Source organism: Mustela nigripes, chromosome 13 (genome assembly GCF_022355385.1).
Source record: "Mustela nigripes isolate SB6536 chromosome 13, MUSNIG.SB6536, whole genome shotgun sequence".
Classification (NCBI taxonomy): Eukaryota; Metazoa; Chordata; class Mammalia; order Carnivora; family Mustelidae; genus Mustela; species Mustela nigripes.
The window spans coordinates 22,801,879-22,821,109 of NC_081569.1; the positions used below are offsets into that span (position 1 = coordinate 22,801,879).

The window sequence follows — 19,231 nt, forward strand, 5'->3', positions numbered from 1 at the left end:
ATTTACCTTGATTTAAGAAGTTATCACTTAGCTAAATGCTACCATAGTTACTTAGAAATTCCCACATAGAATCATCTGCATCTCTATTTGTTTGCCTTACTGTCTTTTGATACTTTAAAGTTACTGATGATTTTGTCTATTCCATTGAGATCTATCTCATTTCTCTTTTTTTTTCCAGAATATTCCCTTTCTATAGTCGCATTTTTTTCTCTCAATTGATGCTTAAAATTATTTTGCAAGTTGGAAAAAAATGCAGTTTTAATTTCATTTGCACCAAATTTAATAGATTAATTAGGAGAGAATAGATGTCTTTAAAAGTGAGTCTTCCTATCAATCTGCAAGGTATGTCTGTCTTTTTTTTTTTTTTAATCAAATTGTTGGGAAACTGCTGGTGTGGTTTTTTAAAATCATTCCCAGTCATTTCATAGTTTTGTTACTGTAGTTACGGGAATAGTACTACTAGTTTATTTTCATAAAGAGCCATTTTTGTTTACTTTCCTAGTGACATTTCATTAAAATTCCAGAATTTTGCCTTTCTTTCCTAATTCATGGTTCTTATAGAAATATGGAAGCAGAAACAGCTCTAGCTTATTTGACAGTGAATATTAGTCTTACTATTTTAAGGTTCATTTACTTATGGGTCATTTTAGGTAACTTTCCTATCCTGGGCATTTATGCAAAATTTGATGACAGTTTAATAAAATGCTTTATATTTGTCACATATTATAGGTGATTATAGGTGATCACACATGCCATTATAATTATTGATAATGCTAAAAAGTAACTTCCTAAAAATGAACATTCTTGAGCTATACTTTGTGTATGTATGAACGTGGAGGTCTATTTGTTGTGCATATATATCCGTAAATATTTCCCTATTGTTAGAATTTTTCTTTGCAATTTCTGAAAATATCCTACATAAATAGCTTATATTCTGCTTTTGTCAGGTTTTTGTATTTGGTTTACCTGTTCTATCTATATATTTGTAGTATTATTTTTTTATCAACTGAAAACCAGAAGTATTAGCAATAATTTTTTAATTTTTATTTTCAATTAGCAATAATCGTGCCTCGGATAAACCTCATTGGCTACGATACTGCCACTGCGCAAAGCTTAATTTTTATTTTCAAATAACTTTCAGCTTACAAAAATGTATATTGTTCTCTACCCTCCTCTTGTATTAAATCTTTCATATGTGTTACACAGTTACCTATACTAGGAAATTGGTATAGTTCTGTTAACTGATATTTTTATAATCCATGACTGAAAGTGGAATCCTGCACTGCAGATAGTTGTCATAGTCTCCTTAATGCCACTTTGCTTGGGGCAGATGCCCAGTTTTCTTTTATTTTCACAATGTTGATGTTTTTGAAGAGTCTACAGAATATTTATTAACATAACTCCATATGGGTTTGTGTGATTTTTGTCATTGAAATTGAGGTTGTGCATAAGATTACTACAGAAATGGTACTCCCTTCTCAGATCATCACTAGAGATCACATAATGCTGATACGCCTTGTGACTAGTGATGTAACTTTGATTACAGTGTTACGTAGCAAGTATGTTGGAGAAGATACTATAAATACTGTTATACTTATCTGCAAATTTTAGACTATTGTTGCTTGTAATAATTAATACACAATGGTGTTTGACAAATTGTGATTTCTTTTGACAAAACACTTTTTTTTCTTTTAGTTTCAGAGGCAGAATTTAGTTTAGTGGTTTGTCAATTACATGTAATACCCAGTGCTCATTACATCTTGTGCCCTCCTTAATGCCCATCACCCAGGTACCCCATTCTCCTACCCAACTCCCCTCCAGCAACACTCAGTTCATCTCTTAGAGTTAAGAGTCTCTTAGAGTTTGTCTCACACCATGATTTTGTCTTATTTTAATTTTCCCTAACTTCCTCTATGATCATGTTTTATTTCTTAAGTTACACATACAAGTGAAATCATGATATTTGTGTTTCTTTGACTTTTACTTGGCTTAGCATAACACTTTTTAGTTATATCCACATTGTTGCCAATCATGAAATTTTAATTTTTATTATGGCTGAATAATGTTCCATTGTATATATGTACCACATCTTTATCTGTTTACTTGTTGATGGACATTTGGGCACTTTCCAAGTTTTGGATTTTGTGGACATTGTTACTATAAACATTGCAGTGTTGGTGTACTTTCAAATCTCTCTGTTTGTATCAATTGTATAAATACCTAATAGTCCTAATAGTCCCATTGCTGGGTCATAGTTCTATTTTTAACTTTTTGAGGCACATCCATACTGTTTTCCAGAGTAGCTGCAACAGCTTAGATTCTCATCAACAGTAGGAACCCTTTTCTCCCCATCCTTGGGAACATCTATCACTTTCTGACTTGTTAATTTTAGCCATTGTGGTGGGAGGTGGTATCTCATTGTGATTTGGATTTGTATTTCCCTGATGCAGAGGGATGCTGGGCATTTTTTTCATGTTGGCCACTTATATATCTTCTTTGGAAAAATTCTGCCCATTTCTTGACTGGATTTTTTTGTTTTGGGTGTTGAGTTTGATAAGTTTTTTACTTTTAAGATTTTATTTATTTATTTGACAGAGGGAGATCACAAGTAGGCAGAGAAGCAGGCAGAGAGAGAGGAGGAAGCAGGCTCCCTGCTGAGCAGAACAGAGAGCCCTACTCAGGGCTCGAACCCAGGACTCTAGGATCATGACCTGAGCCAAAAGCAGGTGCCCCTGATAAAGATTTTAATCTATTTATATGACAGACAAAGAGATCACAAGTAGGCGGAGAGACAGGCAGAGAAGAGGAAGCAGGCTCCCGCAGAGCAGAGAGCCCCATAGAGGGCTCAATCCCAGTACACCAGGATCATGAACTGAGCTGAAGGCAGGCTTTAACGCACTGAGCCACCCATGTGCCCCAAGTTTGAGAAGTTCTTTATAGGTTTTAGATACTAGCCCTTTATCTGATAAGTAATTGGCTAAGAGGACCTAACAGTATCTTAAAAGGATTATTCTCCACAACCACGTGGGATTTATTCTGGGGCTTCAAGGGTGGTTCAACATCTGCAAATTAGTTAATGTGATAAAAACCACATTGATAAAGAACAAGAACCCTATAATCCTCTCAATAGTTGTAGAGAAAGCATTTGACACAATACAGCATCTTCTCTTGATTAAAACTCTATAGTGTAGGGATAGAGGGATCATACCTCATTATCACAAAAGCCATATAGTTAAATTCCATGATCTATGCAATTACCATCCTCAATGGAAAAAACTGAGAGTTTTTCTCCTGAGGTCAGGAACACAACAGGGATGTCCACATTCACCACTATTGTTCATCACGGTATTGGAAGTTCTAACCTCAGGAATTGGACAACAAAAACAGTTACATCCAAATCGGCAAAGAAAAAGTCAAACTTTCACTCCTCTAAGATGACATGATACTATGTTGAAAATGCAAATTTCGATTTTTAAAAATTTGTCAGTCCTACATTTTATTAATTAGAATTGAAATTTTGTACTATAATTAAGAGTTATTCCTTGTCCCCCATTTAAGTTTGTATTCAATTCAGTGTGGACACATGGACATTTCTCACTTGTCATTTGGGTTAAATTCATTACTCTTGAATCAAATTTTCCCTCATTTGGCAAGTCAGGTCTCTCTTTAGTTGGCCTCGGTCTTAATTTGGCTTCTGGATCCATATGTCCTTTTCTGAGGACCATATACTTTCTGGCCATCTAACAGTATCCGGGTTTATTTTTTCTCTTGTTCTAGTTATGGGAACAGTAATTTCTCTGAGGATACCTGGTTCCTTATAGGGAATGGTAGTTAGGAAATAAGTTATGCCTCAGAACTTCATTTATTGTTGTGGCCCAGTAATATTCCAAAGTATATATATGTCCAGTTTTACTAGTTTTTTTTTTTTTTTTAACACTTAGATAATAGTTCGGCTTATGGTTGTCCACTTTGAATAATGCTGATAGGAATATTAGTGTGAAAATGTCTTGAGTCCCTGTTTTCATTTCCTTTGGGTATATATTTAAGGAATTTGCTAGGAGTCATGGGTATTATCATGTTGAACTCTTTGAAGTTTGGGTTCTTTTTATTATAAAAATTTTCATATTCAGGGGCAGCTGGGTGGCTCAGTTGGTTAACATTCTGCCTTCAGCTCAGGTCATGATCCAAGGGTTCCGGGATTGAGTCCTCCATTGGGCTCCTGCTCAGCAGAGAGCCTGCTGCTCCCTCTCCCTCTCCCTACCACTTTGCCTGCTTGTGCTCTCTTTGTGTCTCCTTCTACCTCTGCCTGCTATTGCATCCGCTCCTGTTATCTCTCTCTGTTCATAAAATAGATATGATCTTGGAAGAAAAAATTACATATATATATAAAATCATAATAATGAATTTAAACATGCTGAGCAACTAAAATGAATAATTTTCAATATTTTGCCATATTTTGAAAGTTACAAATTCCAAGAAATTTCAATCTTGAATTTGCTGCATGCAATTAGAAAAGAATTTTAAATAACTATAATATAATATGTCTATTATTGTGTTATTAAGTAGAATCCCTTAATGAGTTTAAAAATAAATTCTCATGTAAATGTGTGAGTGGGTCCCAAGATACCATAAGAATTGGAAAATCTGGATCCAAGCTGGGACTGTGCATTTTTATCTAGGCCATTTTTATCTTATATTTGGTTATTTATAGTAATCTAGTCTTCATATTAAATCTTTTTCTCTCTTTTAATATAGGACATTTTCTCTTGCTTTTTTGTTTCATGTGTTAAATATGTTTTTTTTTAAAGATTTTATTTATTTATTTGACAGAGAGATCACAAGTAGGCAAAGAGGCAGGCAGAGAGAGAGAGGAGGAAACAGGCTCCCTGCTGAGCAGAGAGCCCGACGTGGGACTCGATCCCAGGACCCTGAGATCATGACCTGAGCCAAAGGCAGCGGCTTAACCCACTGAGCCACCCAGGCGCCCCTCATGTGTTAAATATGTTAAAGATACTTGATATTTTGTAATTCATTTCATTCAGAAGTGAAGACTTAAGACAGGAACTTAATATTTCTGTTTCTTTTATATTCCTATTGATTTTATCCCCTATTTCTAGTGTATTAAGTTCATTGTTATGACTAATACACATGTTATTTCTACCTTGAGGTATTCTGTGTCTCTTTCCTGTATTCTCTGGCACATACCTATGTAACTATCTATAAACATTACAGAATTATATAGACTATATATAGAATATTATATACATTTTTATATTGTATATAGAATATAGACATATTCTATATATAGAATATATATATGTATATATATGTATATGTATATATAGTATACCTTAGATATATATATCTGTGTTAGACCATAGCAAAAGTATAGCTCAGACTTTTAAATACATGACGGGTACATGGAAAGAGGAGTCTCCTATGTACAAAGCACTATAAGTAATTGTGACAGGTTCACTATGGTTATAGGTCTGTATCTCTATCTCTAATAGGGACCATCTTAGTCTTATTAATATGACTTGCTATTGGTGTCCTAACCTCAATTTTCTTCTTGTTTCTTTTCATGTTGAATATTTGACCATTCTGTCAATGTTTCATGATCATTTCTTAACTATGTCGAAAATAGAAGGTGAATATGTACTTAGATTTTCTCATGTCTTATACTAGAAATAATAATTAAGGCTTACATCGCTTTTATAATGTCTTCTCAATGTATTTTGTTGGGTTTCCTCATTTGGGGGTCCCATTACTTCTAAAGGATGATCATTATGCTACCTGGTGAAGAATATATAGTAAAATCATTATAGTGTATCACAGGGGGATATAAAGTACTTTGAGGTATTTATAGATAAAAAAAATACTATTCAGGGATGTCTGCGTGGCTCAGTATGTTAAAGCCTCTGCCTTCTGGTACTGAGCCCTGAATCTCTGCATTGGCAGGGAGGCTGCTTCCCACTCTCTCTCTGCCTACTTGATCTCTGTCAAATAAAATAAAATCTTAAAAAAAATACTATTCATATGTAATGTGTTTTTATTTTTTTTTTATTTTTTTTTAAGATTTTTTTCTTTATTTATCTGACAGAGATCACAAGTAGGCAGAGAGGCAGGCAGAGAGAGAGGAGGAAGCAGGCTACCTGCAGAGCAGAAAGCCCGACGCGGGGCTCGATCCCAGGACCCTGGGATCATGACCCGAGCCGAAGGCAGAGGTGCCCCTGTAATGTGTTTTTAAAATAGTTACATTCAAATCAGCACTTGAATAATGATGCATTCCATTCCACGTGGCTTGTAATGTGTAATTCCTTATAAAAATAATCTGTTCTATTTATATTTGGAAAATATCAGGATACTTGCCTTTTGAAACTTACATTCCTAGATTATTCAACTAGTATATGACATCCTTGTAATAGGCTATAATGTCCTCCATTTGCTATGATAGCTAGGTGTAAATGACCTACCATATTGGATTTATTAATTCTTTTGTCATTTTTGACAATGTTTTTTGATAATATTTTATTTATATATTAATTTATTTGAGAGAGAGGTGGAGAGAGGGAGAACAAACACAATCAGGGGGAGTGGGAGAGGGAAAAGCAAGCTTTTTGCTGAGAAGGAGACTGAGATCAGGACCTGAGCTGAAGGCAGATGCTTAATGACCGAGTCATCCTGGTGCCCCTCATTGGTTATTTATTGCAGGAATATTTTCTATGGTAGTACAATATAATTCATTTACTATAAGAACAGTACAAATTTTTATTTTTTTATTTTTTTTAAAGATTTCATTTTATTTACTTGACAGGGACACAGTGAGAGAGGAAACACCAACAGGAAGTGTGGGAGAGGGAGAAGCAGAGGGAGAAGTTCCCCACTGAGCAGGGATCCTGATTTGGGACTCAATTCCAGGGCTCTAGGATGATGACCTGAGCTAAAGGCAGACACTTAACCACTGAGCTACCCAGGGGCCTGAACATAAGAATTTTAAAATTTGGATTCCTGTATAGTTAAGGTACAGTGTTAAATTAGTTTCAAGTATCCATATAGTGATTCAAGAATTCCAAGTATCCCCTAGCATTCATCACAAGTACACTCAATTCCTATCCCCCCCACATCATTTATAATAACCATTGGGTTTTTTTTTTCTCTAGAGTTAAGAGTTTTGGTTTCTCTCTTTCTTCTGTTTGCTAGTTTGTTTCTTAAATTCCACCTGCCACCTACGAGCGAAAGAATATGGTATTTGTCTTTTTATGACTGACTTATTTCACTTAATACAGTACTCTCAACCTCAATCTGTGTGGTTGCAAATGACAGTTTGATTATTTTTTATAACTTAGTAACTTTCTGTCATATATATGATATAAACACAAACTAGTTAAGTATCCATTCATCAGTCAGTGGACACATGGCTGCTTACATAACCTGCCTGTTGTAAATAATGCTGCAATAAACTTAGGGGTGGATGTACTACTTTTAGTTAGTGATTTTGTAATATTTAGGTACATTTACAGTATGTGATTCATAGGTCATAAGGTAGTTCTATTTTTTTAATTTAAATTTTTTTTTGTATTTCATTTATATGACAGACAGCCTTCCAGAAAGGGAACATAAGCAGGGGGAGTCAGAGAGGGAGAAGCAGACTTCCCACTGAGCAGGAAGCCCAATTCAGTACCCTGGGATCATGACCTGAGCCAAAGGCAGATGCTTAACAACTGAGCCTCCCAAGGACCCCTATTTTTTAACTTCTTGAGGAATCTTCATACTGTTTTCCAGAGTGTCTGCACCACTTTGCATTTCACCAAAAGGGCAAGAATATTCTGTTTTCCCCATATCTTCCCCAACCCTGCTGCTTCTTTTGTTGTTTATTTTAGCCATTGTGACCCCTTTGAAGTGATGCATTATTGTAATTTTGATTTGCATTATCCTGATGATGAGTGAAAAGCATCTTTTCATGTGTTCTTTGGCCATCTGTATTCTTTTTTAGAGAAATGTCTGTTCATATATTTGCTATTTATTATGATTTTTGAGTGTTTAGTTATATGACTATATATTTAGAGTAATGAATTCTTCATCAGATGTGTCATTTGCAAATATCTTTTTCCATTCGTTATGTTGCTCATTAGTTTGATGATTATTTCCTTTACTGTATGGAAGCTTTCTATTTTTTTATATTTTATTGTTTTTAGAGCAGGAGAGTTAGAGTGAGTGGAAGGGAAATGGAGAGGGTGAGAGAGAGAATCTTAAGCAGGGTCCATGCTCAGCACAGATCTGATGTCCCTGAGACCATGACTTAAGGCAAAATTAGTAGTTGGAGGCTTAACCAATTGAGCCCCATAGGCACCTGAGAAGCTTTTTATTTTAATGTGTTGTTTTATTTTAATGTGTTTATTTAAATGTGTTTTAATGTGTTTATTTTAATGTTAGTTTATTCTTTCTTTTGTTTCCCTTGCCTCAGGAGACTTGCCTAGAAAAACAGTTGCTTCAGCTGATATCAGCAGATTTATTGCCTGTGTTCTCTAGAATTTTTATTGTTTGAGATCTCACATTAAGGGATTTCATCCATTTTGAATTTATTTTTGTGTACAATGTAAGAAAGTTGTCCAGTTTCATTCTTTTGTGTGTTGCTGTCTACGGTTTCCCCCATTATATTTATTGAAGAGACTTTTTTTGCCATTGGATATTATTTCCTGCTTTGTTGATTAATTAATCATATAGCTGTGGGTTTATTTTCTTTTTAGTTCCACTTTTCTATGTGTCCATTTTTGTCTAACACCACAACCTTTTGATTACTAGAGCTTTGCAGTGTAACCTGAGATGTAGAATTGTGATGCCTCCAGCTTTGCTTTCTTTTTGCAAAGTTGCTTTGTCAATTCAGGGTCTTTTGTGCTTTGATACAAATTATACGATGTTTATTCTAGCTCTGTGAAAAATACAGGTAGTATTATTTTTTTAAAGATTTCTTATTTATTTGATAGAAAGAGAGAGAGAGATCAGAAGTACGCAGAGAGAGAAGGAGAAGCAGGCTCCCAAGCTGAGCAGAGAGCCTGATGCGGGACTCAATCCCAGGACCCTGAGATCATGACCTGAGCCAAAGGCAGAGGCTTACCCCATCAAGCCACCAACATGCTCTAATATGAGTGGTATTTTGATAGGGATGGCAGTAAGTGAGTACATTGCTTTGGATACTGTATGCATTTTAACAATATTTGTTCTTCCAATCCATGAGTATTGAATGATTTTCCATTTCTTTATGTTTTCATCAGTTTCTTTCATCAATATATTATAGTTTTCTGTGAATAGTCTCTCACCTCTTTGGTTAGCTTTATTTCTAGTTATGTGGTCTTTTGGTGAAGTTCTAAATGGGATTGATTTCTTAATTTCTCTAGGGTTACTGCTTCATTAATCTCATAGAGAAAAGCAACAGATTTCTGTACTTTGATTTTTGTATACTGTGACTCGACTATTTGAGTTTGCATCAGTTCTAGCAGGTTTTTGGTGGTGTCAATTGAGTTTTCAATATAGAGTATCAAGTCATCTGCAAAGAGTGAAAAGTAGGGACGCCTGGGTGGCTCAGTTGGTTAAGCCGCTGCCTTCGGCTCAGGTCATGATCCCAGAGTCCTGGGATCGAGTCCCACATCGGGTTCTCTGCTCAGCAGGGAGCCTGCTTCCTCCTCTCTCTCTGCCTGCCTCTCTGCCTACATGTAATCTCTCTGTCAAATAAATAAATAAATAATCTTTAAAAAAAAAAAAAAAAGAGTGAAAAGTATTTGCCTTTCTTTCCACTTTGGATTCCTTTTGGTTGTTTGCTGTTGCTAGGACTTCTAGTACTATGGTAAATAACATGTGACAGTGAGTAACCCTCTCTAGTTCCTGACTGTAGAAGAAAAGTTGTTTTTACTGACGAAGGTATTAGCTTTGGGTTTTTCCTGTATAGCTTTTATTATATTGAGGTATGTTTCCTCTAAACCTACTTTGTTGAAGGTTCTTTTTTTAGCATGAATGGATGTTTTACTTGGTCAAATCATTTTTCTACATCTGTTGAAATGATAATATGGTTCTTCTGTTTTGTCAGTGTAGATTTATCAGTTTGATTAATTTATAAATTTTGGACCAACATTGCATCCCAAGGATATATCCCATGTGATTGTGGTGAATGATTGTTTTTTTTTAATTTATTGTTGGGTTTGTTTTGCTACTGTTTTATTGAGAATTTTTGCATTCATGTTCATCAGGGTAATTGGCCTGTAGTTCTCTTTTTTAGTGGGGTCTTTGTCTAGTTTTGTTACCAGGATGATGCTGTCCATGGAGAAGGAATTTGGCAGTTTTGCTTCTTTTCTATTTTTTTTTTTGAATAGTTTGAGAAGAATAAGTATTAACTCCTTAAAGATTTTTTATTTATGCATTTGACAGAGATCACAAGTAGGGAGAAAGGCAGGCAGAGAGAGGAAGGGAAGCAGGCTCCCTGCTGAGCAGAGAGCCTGATATGGGGCTCGATCCCAGTACTCTGGGATCATGACCTGAGTGAAGGTAGAGGCTTTAACCCACTGAGCCACCCAGGCACCCCTAGTTTTATGTTCTTAAAGATTGTAGGCAACGTTCATCATAAACTCAGTATAAAGGTCAATACATCATATGTTACTGGAAGATTGTAGGTTGCATGAATATTTTCATATGTTTAAGAAGAGGGAGGGCATTAGCAAATAAAAATTAATAAAATGTATGAGAATCAAGTAAATGTGTTGGCTGTTAGTTAATCCAATACCATTTTTGCAGTGGCAATTTATTGAATTATTTTCTGAAAACTAGTTCTTAAGGATAGTAGAGGATCTTATTTTGTCATTTTGTGTTGTTCTGTGGTCCATATGTTTTATCAAGTGGCACCCAGAAAGTACTGTTTAATTTCTTCTAGTTATGGTTGATAGCACCTTCTCAGATTTCTTTCAGAGTACAAGTCACATAATATTCTATACTGAATGTGCTTTTCATCTCACATATCTGGTCTTCATGGATAGAAAATGCATGAAAGGTTTTGATTAGGAAAAAGTTCAGGAGACCTAGTCATTTCTTCATGGGAAACAATTTCTAATGCAGATAAGTGATGAATAGGGGAAAGTAAAAAATTTTCAGGTGTATTCATAAGTTGCCTTTGGTTAGCTTTTAAGTATAATTTTTTTTTGATTTTATTTATTTATTTGACAGACATAGATCACAAGTAGGCAGAGAGGCAGGCAGAGAGAGAGAGAGAGAGAGAGAGAGAGAGAAGCAGGCTTCCTGCGGAGCAGAGAGCCTGATGCGGGGCTCGATCCCAGGACCCTGAGATCATGACCCGAGCCGAAGGCAGCAGCCCAAACCACTGAGCCACCCAGGCGCCCCTAAGTGTAATTTTTTATTCAAGTGTAGTTAACATGCAGTATTATACCAGTTTCAGGTGTACAATATGGTGATTCAGTAATTCTATATATTACTCATTGCTCATCCCAATAAGTGTCCTCTTATTTGCCTTCAGCTATTTCACCATCCTCCTACCCACCATCCCTCTGGTAACAAACTATTCTCTAGGTTTAAGACAATTTTTTTTCTGTTTATCCCCTCCTTTTTTTTTCTTAAATTGCACATATGAGTAAAATAATAATGACCTTGTTAGCTTCTAAAAAAGTTAACAGTATGATTTCTTTGATTATTGTTTTCTTTTCATCTTCTGCTCTATTAAATAATCACATGTCTGGTAATCATTTAAGCAATATTTATTGATATTAAGGTGAAACAGAAGACAGAGGTATTAAGGAAATTTGGAATAGGTCTGTATTTCAAATAAAAGGCTCTTCTAGGCTAAGGATAGCATAATATTTATAAGAACATATAAATATACAGGATGTCTGTTTCCTCTAGAGTGATTTGGATATTTATTTATTCATTTATTTTTAAAGATTTTCTTTATTTGAGAGACAGAGATCATAAGTAGGCAGGGAGGCAAGCAGAGAGAGAGAGAGAGAGAGAGGAGGAAGCAGGATCCCTGCTAAGCAGAGAGCCAGATGCAGGCTCGATCCCAGGACCCCGAGATCATGACCTGAGCCGAAGGCAAAGGCTTCAACCCCTTGAGCCACCCAGCGGCCCCCAGATATTTATATCTGCAATAAATATGTCACAGAAGAATCTTGTTCTCAATAGATCTGTTCCTTTATCTATTACTGCAAATGATAGAATATTGAGAGTTGAGGTCTTAAAATTGGCAGTGATAACTGCCACCAAGTTTATCTTAAGATTGAACATCAAAAAGAAGAAATGTATTACACATGAATGCACAGTAATGCAATAGTACAGAAAATCAAGAACTTTACAGGTTCATTAGGACATAGAAAGTGCAATATTATTACCTGCCATCACTGGAGGGAGTTGTTAGCCAAATACAGAAAAATGAAGTTTGATGCATTTCTTCCAGTATAGAGCAGGATGGATTTTATGTGACTCAGAGGTTTAAATTAAACTGAGGAAATTACAGAATTACAGAACATGCTGATTTTCTTAACCTAGGAGTGAAGGATATTTAAATCCTTATTATTAAAATTCTAGAATTGTTAATAAAAGAAGTGATGAATTTCATAATGTTAAAATAACATAATAGGCAAAGCAAACACCAAATGATAATTAAGAAAGGATATGTAATATAAGAATGCTGAAATCTTCTAATACAGATAGATCCTAATATAGGGTAGAAAACTACCAAAAAAATCTAAGGACAACTCATTTATTATTTTTTTTAATATTTTATGTATTTATTTGAGAGAGAGTGGGGAAGAGTGAAAGCATGAGAGGGTAGAAGGTCAGAAGGAGAAGCAGATTCCCTGCAGAGCTGGGAGCCCAATGTGGGACTCAATCCCGTGATGCTGGGGTTGAGCAGCCCAGGCACCTATGACTAAATAGTCATGGAAGGAGTAAAAATTGATATGGAAGTATCCTTGGATTTGTTTATACTAAGTATAATTATAATTAACAATACAAACAGGATATAATAAATGTCTCAGCTATTAGATTTCCAGTAAGTCCAGATATTTGACAACATTCTCTTTCAGCAAGCTGAAGGGAGGGGAATCTGGTAAAACCATATGATGGTGGTAGTGTAGAACGTAAAACTTACATGGATAGGGATTGAGTATTTAGTGAATTTATTTAATTTGTGGCAAATTCATTATACATCTTGTAGTAATATGTAATCTTAAAATTGATTGGTAAGTACATATAAGGTACTATGGAATAATTTTTGGGATATAAGTATAAATAAGATACAAGTGTCGGGATGTAGGAAGTGATGATTACAAAATGATGGCTTATAAGAAAGATTTTACTTATTTATTTGAGAGAGAGTGTGTGCACTTGTGTGGGAGGGAGTAGGGAGGGAAGGACAGAGGGAGGAGGAGACTCCAAGGTTTATTCAGGAGCTTGACTCAGAGCTCCATCCAGGGACTCTGGGATCATGACCCAAGCCAAAGACAGCCACTTAACCAACCAAGCCATGCAGGTAGTCCAAAACAATGATTTTTATCATCACAACTATGTGAATGTTCTTTGTTCCTGTTGCCTGGGTAGTATCTGAAAACAGTTCAGGTCTTTTGTAAGAATTAAATAGAATTTGTAAATTCTATTTACAGAATTTTATGAATAGCTAATTCTTATATTCAATGTCCTACAAAATAAATGCTGTTATGATGGAATAAGTTAGAAATAAAAGGATTGGATACATTTTGATTTAGGTAACAATTCAAGTGATTGGTGGTTTTGTTAATATTCTAAAGAAAAGATTTGGTATTTCTTTAAAAGAAATATGCTGAAGATAAAAAAAAAGTATAAATATAAAGACAGCATTTTTTTTTTGGTACTGGGGATAATGAATATTTCCAAAATCCTGAGCTCTTCTCTCCTTTTGTTTTCCCTCAGAATGATTTTTTTAAACACTTTAATTTTATCTTATTTTTTTCAGTGTTCTAAGATTCATTGTTGATGCCTCACACCCAGTGCTCTATTCAAATGTGCCCTCCTCAATACTCACCACCAGGCTCAACCATTCCCTCCACCCTCTTCTCCTCCAAAACCCTCAGTTTGTTTCTCAGCATCCAGTTTCTCTTGCTTCATCTCCCACTCTCATTTACCCCAATCCCTCATAATGATTCACAGTAGCTCTTGAAGCATTTGGCCAATACTGCAAAGTCATAATAGAGGTAACTGAGGTTCTATGGAAAAATTTCATTTTATTTTATTTTTACTGATTTCAATTTTTTTAAAGATTTTATTTATTTATTTGACAGAGAGATCACAAGTAGGCAGAGAAGCAGGCAGAGAGAGAGAGAGGAGGAAACAGGCTCCCTGCCGAGCAGAGAGTCCGATACGGGGCTCGATCCCAGGACTCTGAGATCATGACCTGAGCCAAAGGCAGCGGCTTAACCCACTGAGCCACCCAGGCGCCCCCTGATTTTGATTTTTATTTAAGTTCCAGCTAACATACAGTGTAATACTAATTTCAGGTATACTATATAGTGATTGAACACTTATATACAGCACCCAGTTCTTATCATAACTTTGCAAAGATTATAAAGTAGAGATGTCATTTGAGGTTAATCCTGTGGTCAGACTGATTTGATGCACATTTTAAGCAAATAATTTAGGACCTATTTACTACTCTCAGTTCTGATGTGAGAGTGGAAAGGGAGTATGGATAAGAAACATGTGGATATACACTGATAATGTGAAATGAACAGATGAATAGATGGTTATAACGATGAATGATTTGATGGATATATCCCTGAAAGAATATATGGGTAGACTGATTCAGGCAAGGTTAATTCATAAATTTCGGTTATGTTAAATTACGAGGATGTATTCTTAAAGACTGTTGCAACAAGAATTTGCTAGGTGTCCTGGGTTCAATAACAGTCACTGATAGGCCAAATACCAGAAAGACCATGATTCTCTCATGTCACTATGATCACAACATAAGAGTTTATTGTCACTTGGAGATGTTTGGAAAATTACATAACTTGAGAAATAATATTTTAGATTTTGTTTTGGGTAAAATCAATCATATACACGTCTGTAAACTTAGAGGATTTACAAACTATTTCTCCCATGTCTTCAAAGGGAGAGTAGAAAGAACATGAATCAATAGTAATATCTACTATAGGACACCTCTCAGACTTCAGATAATGAGTTTACTTTGTATTTACACGTAAAATTGTGTGTCCTTCTCATTGATTCATCTAGCTCAAAGTCCAGTATTTCTCAGTTGTGCGCTCTTATCCGGAGGTGATTTCTACTGATGTGCGTGTTAGATCTCACTTATCCTACTCTTGATAAATAGACATAGGAACTTCCTTTTTTTTTTAAAGTATTCATTTTTTTAAAGATTTTATTTGTCAGAGAGAAAGAGCCTTTAAGAAAGCAATGTAGGAAATATCCTCCAAGGGAGGTACAGAACTTTTCTATTTATAGAGAGTTGTGCCTAAAATTCATTTTAAGTCTTAAACACTCATGCATTTTTTCGTTCCTTAGGTAGTAAAACTTAGATTATGTCATGGGGGGTGCCTGGGTGGCTCAGTGGGTTAAGCCTCTGCCTTTGGCTCAGGTCATGATCTCAGGGTCCTTGGATTGAGTTCCACATCAGGCTCGTAAAGGGAGCATGCCTCCTCCTCTCTCTCTACCTACCTCTCTGCCTATTTGTGATCTCTCTCTGTCAAATAAATAATATCTAGGGACACCTAGGTGGCTCAGTGGGTTAAAGGCTCTGCCCTCAGCTCAGGTCATGATCTTTAGGGTCCTGGGATTGAGCCTTGCATCAGTCTCCCTGCTCAGCAGGAAGCCCGCTTCTCCCTCTCCTACTCCCCCTGCTTGTGTTCCCTCTCTCACTGTGTCTCTATCAAATAAATACACAAATAAAATAAAAATTAGTGGATGAAGGAATGTAAGATGGGATACTTTAAAAGTCAGCTGTGAAAGTAGATACAATGAACTAATGCTTTATGTAACTGAGGGTACAGCAATGGATGAATCAGTGCAGAATTGAATGACTAAAAGAATGAATCAAAACTAGAATATTAAGTGGATTGTTAATGCAAGAATAAAGAATTAATGTTTCAGAAAGACGGAGGTATATATGGATTGGTGGACTTAATGTTCAGTGAAGGTATAGTTGTTTAGATACATAGATGTTAGAATCTAAGTGGTTTCTAGAATGGATTGTTGGATGCAGGCATCATCTGCAAATAAATGGGTGTTTAGATTCATAGGTGCACATATGGCTGGCTACATTAATGATGAATGTAAGGATCAATGCATACGTAAATGGTTTGTGTGAGTGTGATAATATCATTGATTCTTTCAGTGTGGATTAATAGATATACGGATGCATGGATGGTTTAATTCAAGAAGGGATGGTATAGGAATTTTGTTACTGGAAGAATAGACTAATATCATAAAATGACGTATCTAAATTTGGATTAAAAAATGGAGCAACTGTTGAGGGATATAGGCTAATTTGTTTTTTACAATTTTTTACAAAAATTTAGTGATTGCGCTCTCAAAGTATTGTGATAGTCGTATTTTTAAAGTACCAAACAAAACAAAAAGAAACCTAAAACCAACTATAGTGAAAATATGAGAGTTGTTTTCTATGATTCCATTTTATATTTTAATAATTGGGGGACTCTTAAGAGATTGATCCAAGAGTCAACTTTACCATCAGTATTTTATGTTGATCATGGTATATGACAATTTTCCCATATTTTCCACAGTTTTAACTGAGGTGTTACCAGCTTAAGAACTGAGACATTTTAGATGCTTCAATATCTGACATTTCTATATCAATCCAAATTCTTGTACTTATTTCTCATTTCTGTGGACTTCGTTCTTCAAAAGTACTGGTAAGAATCACTAACACTGGTGTATTATTTGTTTGTTTTTTGATGTAGAATAAATTGGTAATATTTTAAGGTTCCAAACCATATATAAATTCCAGAAAATCATAGGTTTATCAAATTGTGGAGTGATTGCCAATTATATGGAATGGAATAGATTTAAAAAGGCATTAAATTTTGATGCAGTGTTGATACATAGATTGTGTAGATTTTGATTTACTACTTTTAATATACTCATCATAAAATGTGATGTTGTGCAGAGACTATAATCTCTGTCGGTACACTCAGTAAATGTTAAATTCATTTAAATATTACATGTTTTGAAGTACATGCATTAGTGATGGATGGATAAATGGAGACAAGGAAGTCAGGCAGGTGAGGAATAAAGTGAAAAGAGGATAAAATGGCACTAGAAAGGAAAGCCATTAGGAAGTACAATTTGCTGCAAATAATGTGGGTCTTAATGATAGCAAAAAGCTAAAATACTTTTCCAGATGAATAATTTAGTGTATTGGTAATATTATCAGTGTTTAGGTAAGGTAGATAGACAGGAGTTGAGGAACATTCTATTCTATTATTAATGTTAAGAAGTTATATCCTTAACACCCTTTCATTTGATGAATGAAGATATTTTTCAATTATTTTCAAGCTTCTCTCTCTCTTTCCCCTCCTTCCTCCCTTTCTCTGTTCTTTCTTCATTCCATGCCTGCCCGCCTTCCTTCCTCCCCTTTCTTCCTTCCTTCCTCCTCCCCTTTCCTTTCCTTTTCTAACCTTCCCTTTCCCTTCTTTCTTCTTTCCCTTTTCCCTTCCCCTTCCCTTTTTCCTTATTCCTTTCCTTTCGTTTTCTAGCATGTTTCATAAGCAAGGATCAAAGAAACTGTCTACAGGTAAGGACACTGAGGTGTATATTCTGATCTTTAAGAGATCTTTTTTGGCTATATTGATAGTTAAGTTTTTGAGTTATTTGACAGTAAATTTCTTTTTCATCAAACCTCATAGGACCTACATGATTATTTTGAGGTTATAGTTTAACTTAAAGTTTTAGTGTTCTCAATTGTATGTAAGCAACACTTAAGGATGTAGAAGTTTTCTTCTAGTTAAAGCTATCAAAAGCAGCACAATAAACTTCTGGGAAAGCAGGAAGAATAGATAATGTGGGTACTGTGATAATGGGGTTTGGTTTTTGGAAAGATTCCTATGAAATTTACAGGGCAGATTATTAGTATTTTCTTGTACCATTATCTTTTATTTTTTAACTTTTGACTGGTATATGAATTAACACTGTGAAGTTAACACTAGAAATGGTTGTTCAAAGAATGGATGTATGGGTGTGTAAATGACATGAAAATAATTTGGAATACAATATTGGTACTTAAATCACAGTAAATGGGCTGAGGAAGTAAAATTATGTTTTTGTTGTTTTCCTACTGTAAATATATCTGGTTTTTGTAGTTGGAAGATACTTAGTATCTGGCTCATAGGAATTGTTTTTCATGGATACAGTAGAATACTTGACTGGAAGGGTGATATCCTTCTGTCCTGATGCATGGCTTTGTGATAACTTGTTTATTTCCATTTGTAATCAACCCTCTGCACTATCCCAGGTGTTGAACATATGTACAAGAGGACCATCAATACTTTCTGCAGTGGTACCATGCACAGCATCGCCTATTTCCTGTCATTATGTCCACTTTTGGAAGCTCATTGCATCTTTATATCTCAAAAGGCACAAGTTTTATATATGTACCACCAGGAATAGAAGTGATCTTCTTTTTGGCAAGTAATTGCCCAGAATGTTAAGTACTTTTTTGTTCTCTGAATATATCTTACGCTTTCCTCTATTGTTGTTTACCTCATTGATTTTTTTCCCCCTCTATGTTTTCCATTAGAAGCGGGAATAAGATTTGTGTGTAGTAAATATAATTAGTGCAATCCCATGGACATCTTGGTCACACTAAAGCATTCTAACCAGGCTTTGTCACAAGCCTGCCATAGGCCAGTTTGGATACTATTTGTAAAATACTTTATTTCTCATTTGAATCATGAGCCCACAGTTTTTAGAGAGGTCCCCACAATAGATCCTTTTAAAACATTTGTGTTACATGGAAATAGACCATTTATAGTTTGACTTTTTATGGCACCTACTAGGTCTCCCTCTAGAACAGGATCTGAGCCTGATTATAGTTGATGTTTTCCTTAGCACCCTAATTTAAGACTCAGATGCTATCACAATTCCAGCTATGTAAGGAAGATCGAGACTGTAGAACACACAGTTCTATCATTTTATTGCCATCACTGGAACTGGACCAAAAAACCCAAGC

The 19,231-nt window shown here is 35.3% G+C and overlaps 1 long non-coding RNA gene and 1 other non-coding gene across 3 annotated transcripts; one reads left to right on the forward strand and one right to left on the reverse strand.

The window, feature by feature from the left end:
• Window positions 1-180: 180 nt before the first annotated feature.
• Window positions 181-18,751, forward strand: LOC132029115 (uncharacterized). 2 transcript variants are annotated; one of them, XR_009407718.1, is made up of 4 exons: window positions 181-342; window positions 16,788-16,916; window positions 17,760-17,797; window positions 18,515-18,751. It is a non-coding gene; the product is annotated as an uncharacterized LOC132029115 (long non-coding RNA). The 2 variants fall into 2 exon arrangements; XR_009407717.1 differs by lacking the exon at window positions 181-342 and adding an exon at window positions 8,669-9,173.
• On the reverse strand, window positions 977-1,114 carry LOC132000358 (U4 spliceosomal RNA). Its single transcript, XR_009399259.1, has one exon. It is a non-coding gene; the product is annotated as a U4 spliceosomal RNA (small nuclear RNA).
• Window positions 18,752-19,231: the final 480 nt, after the last annotated feature.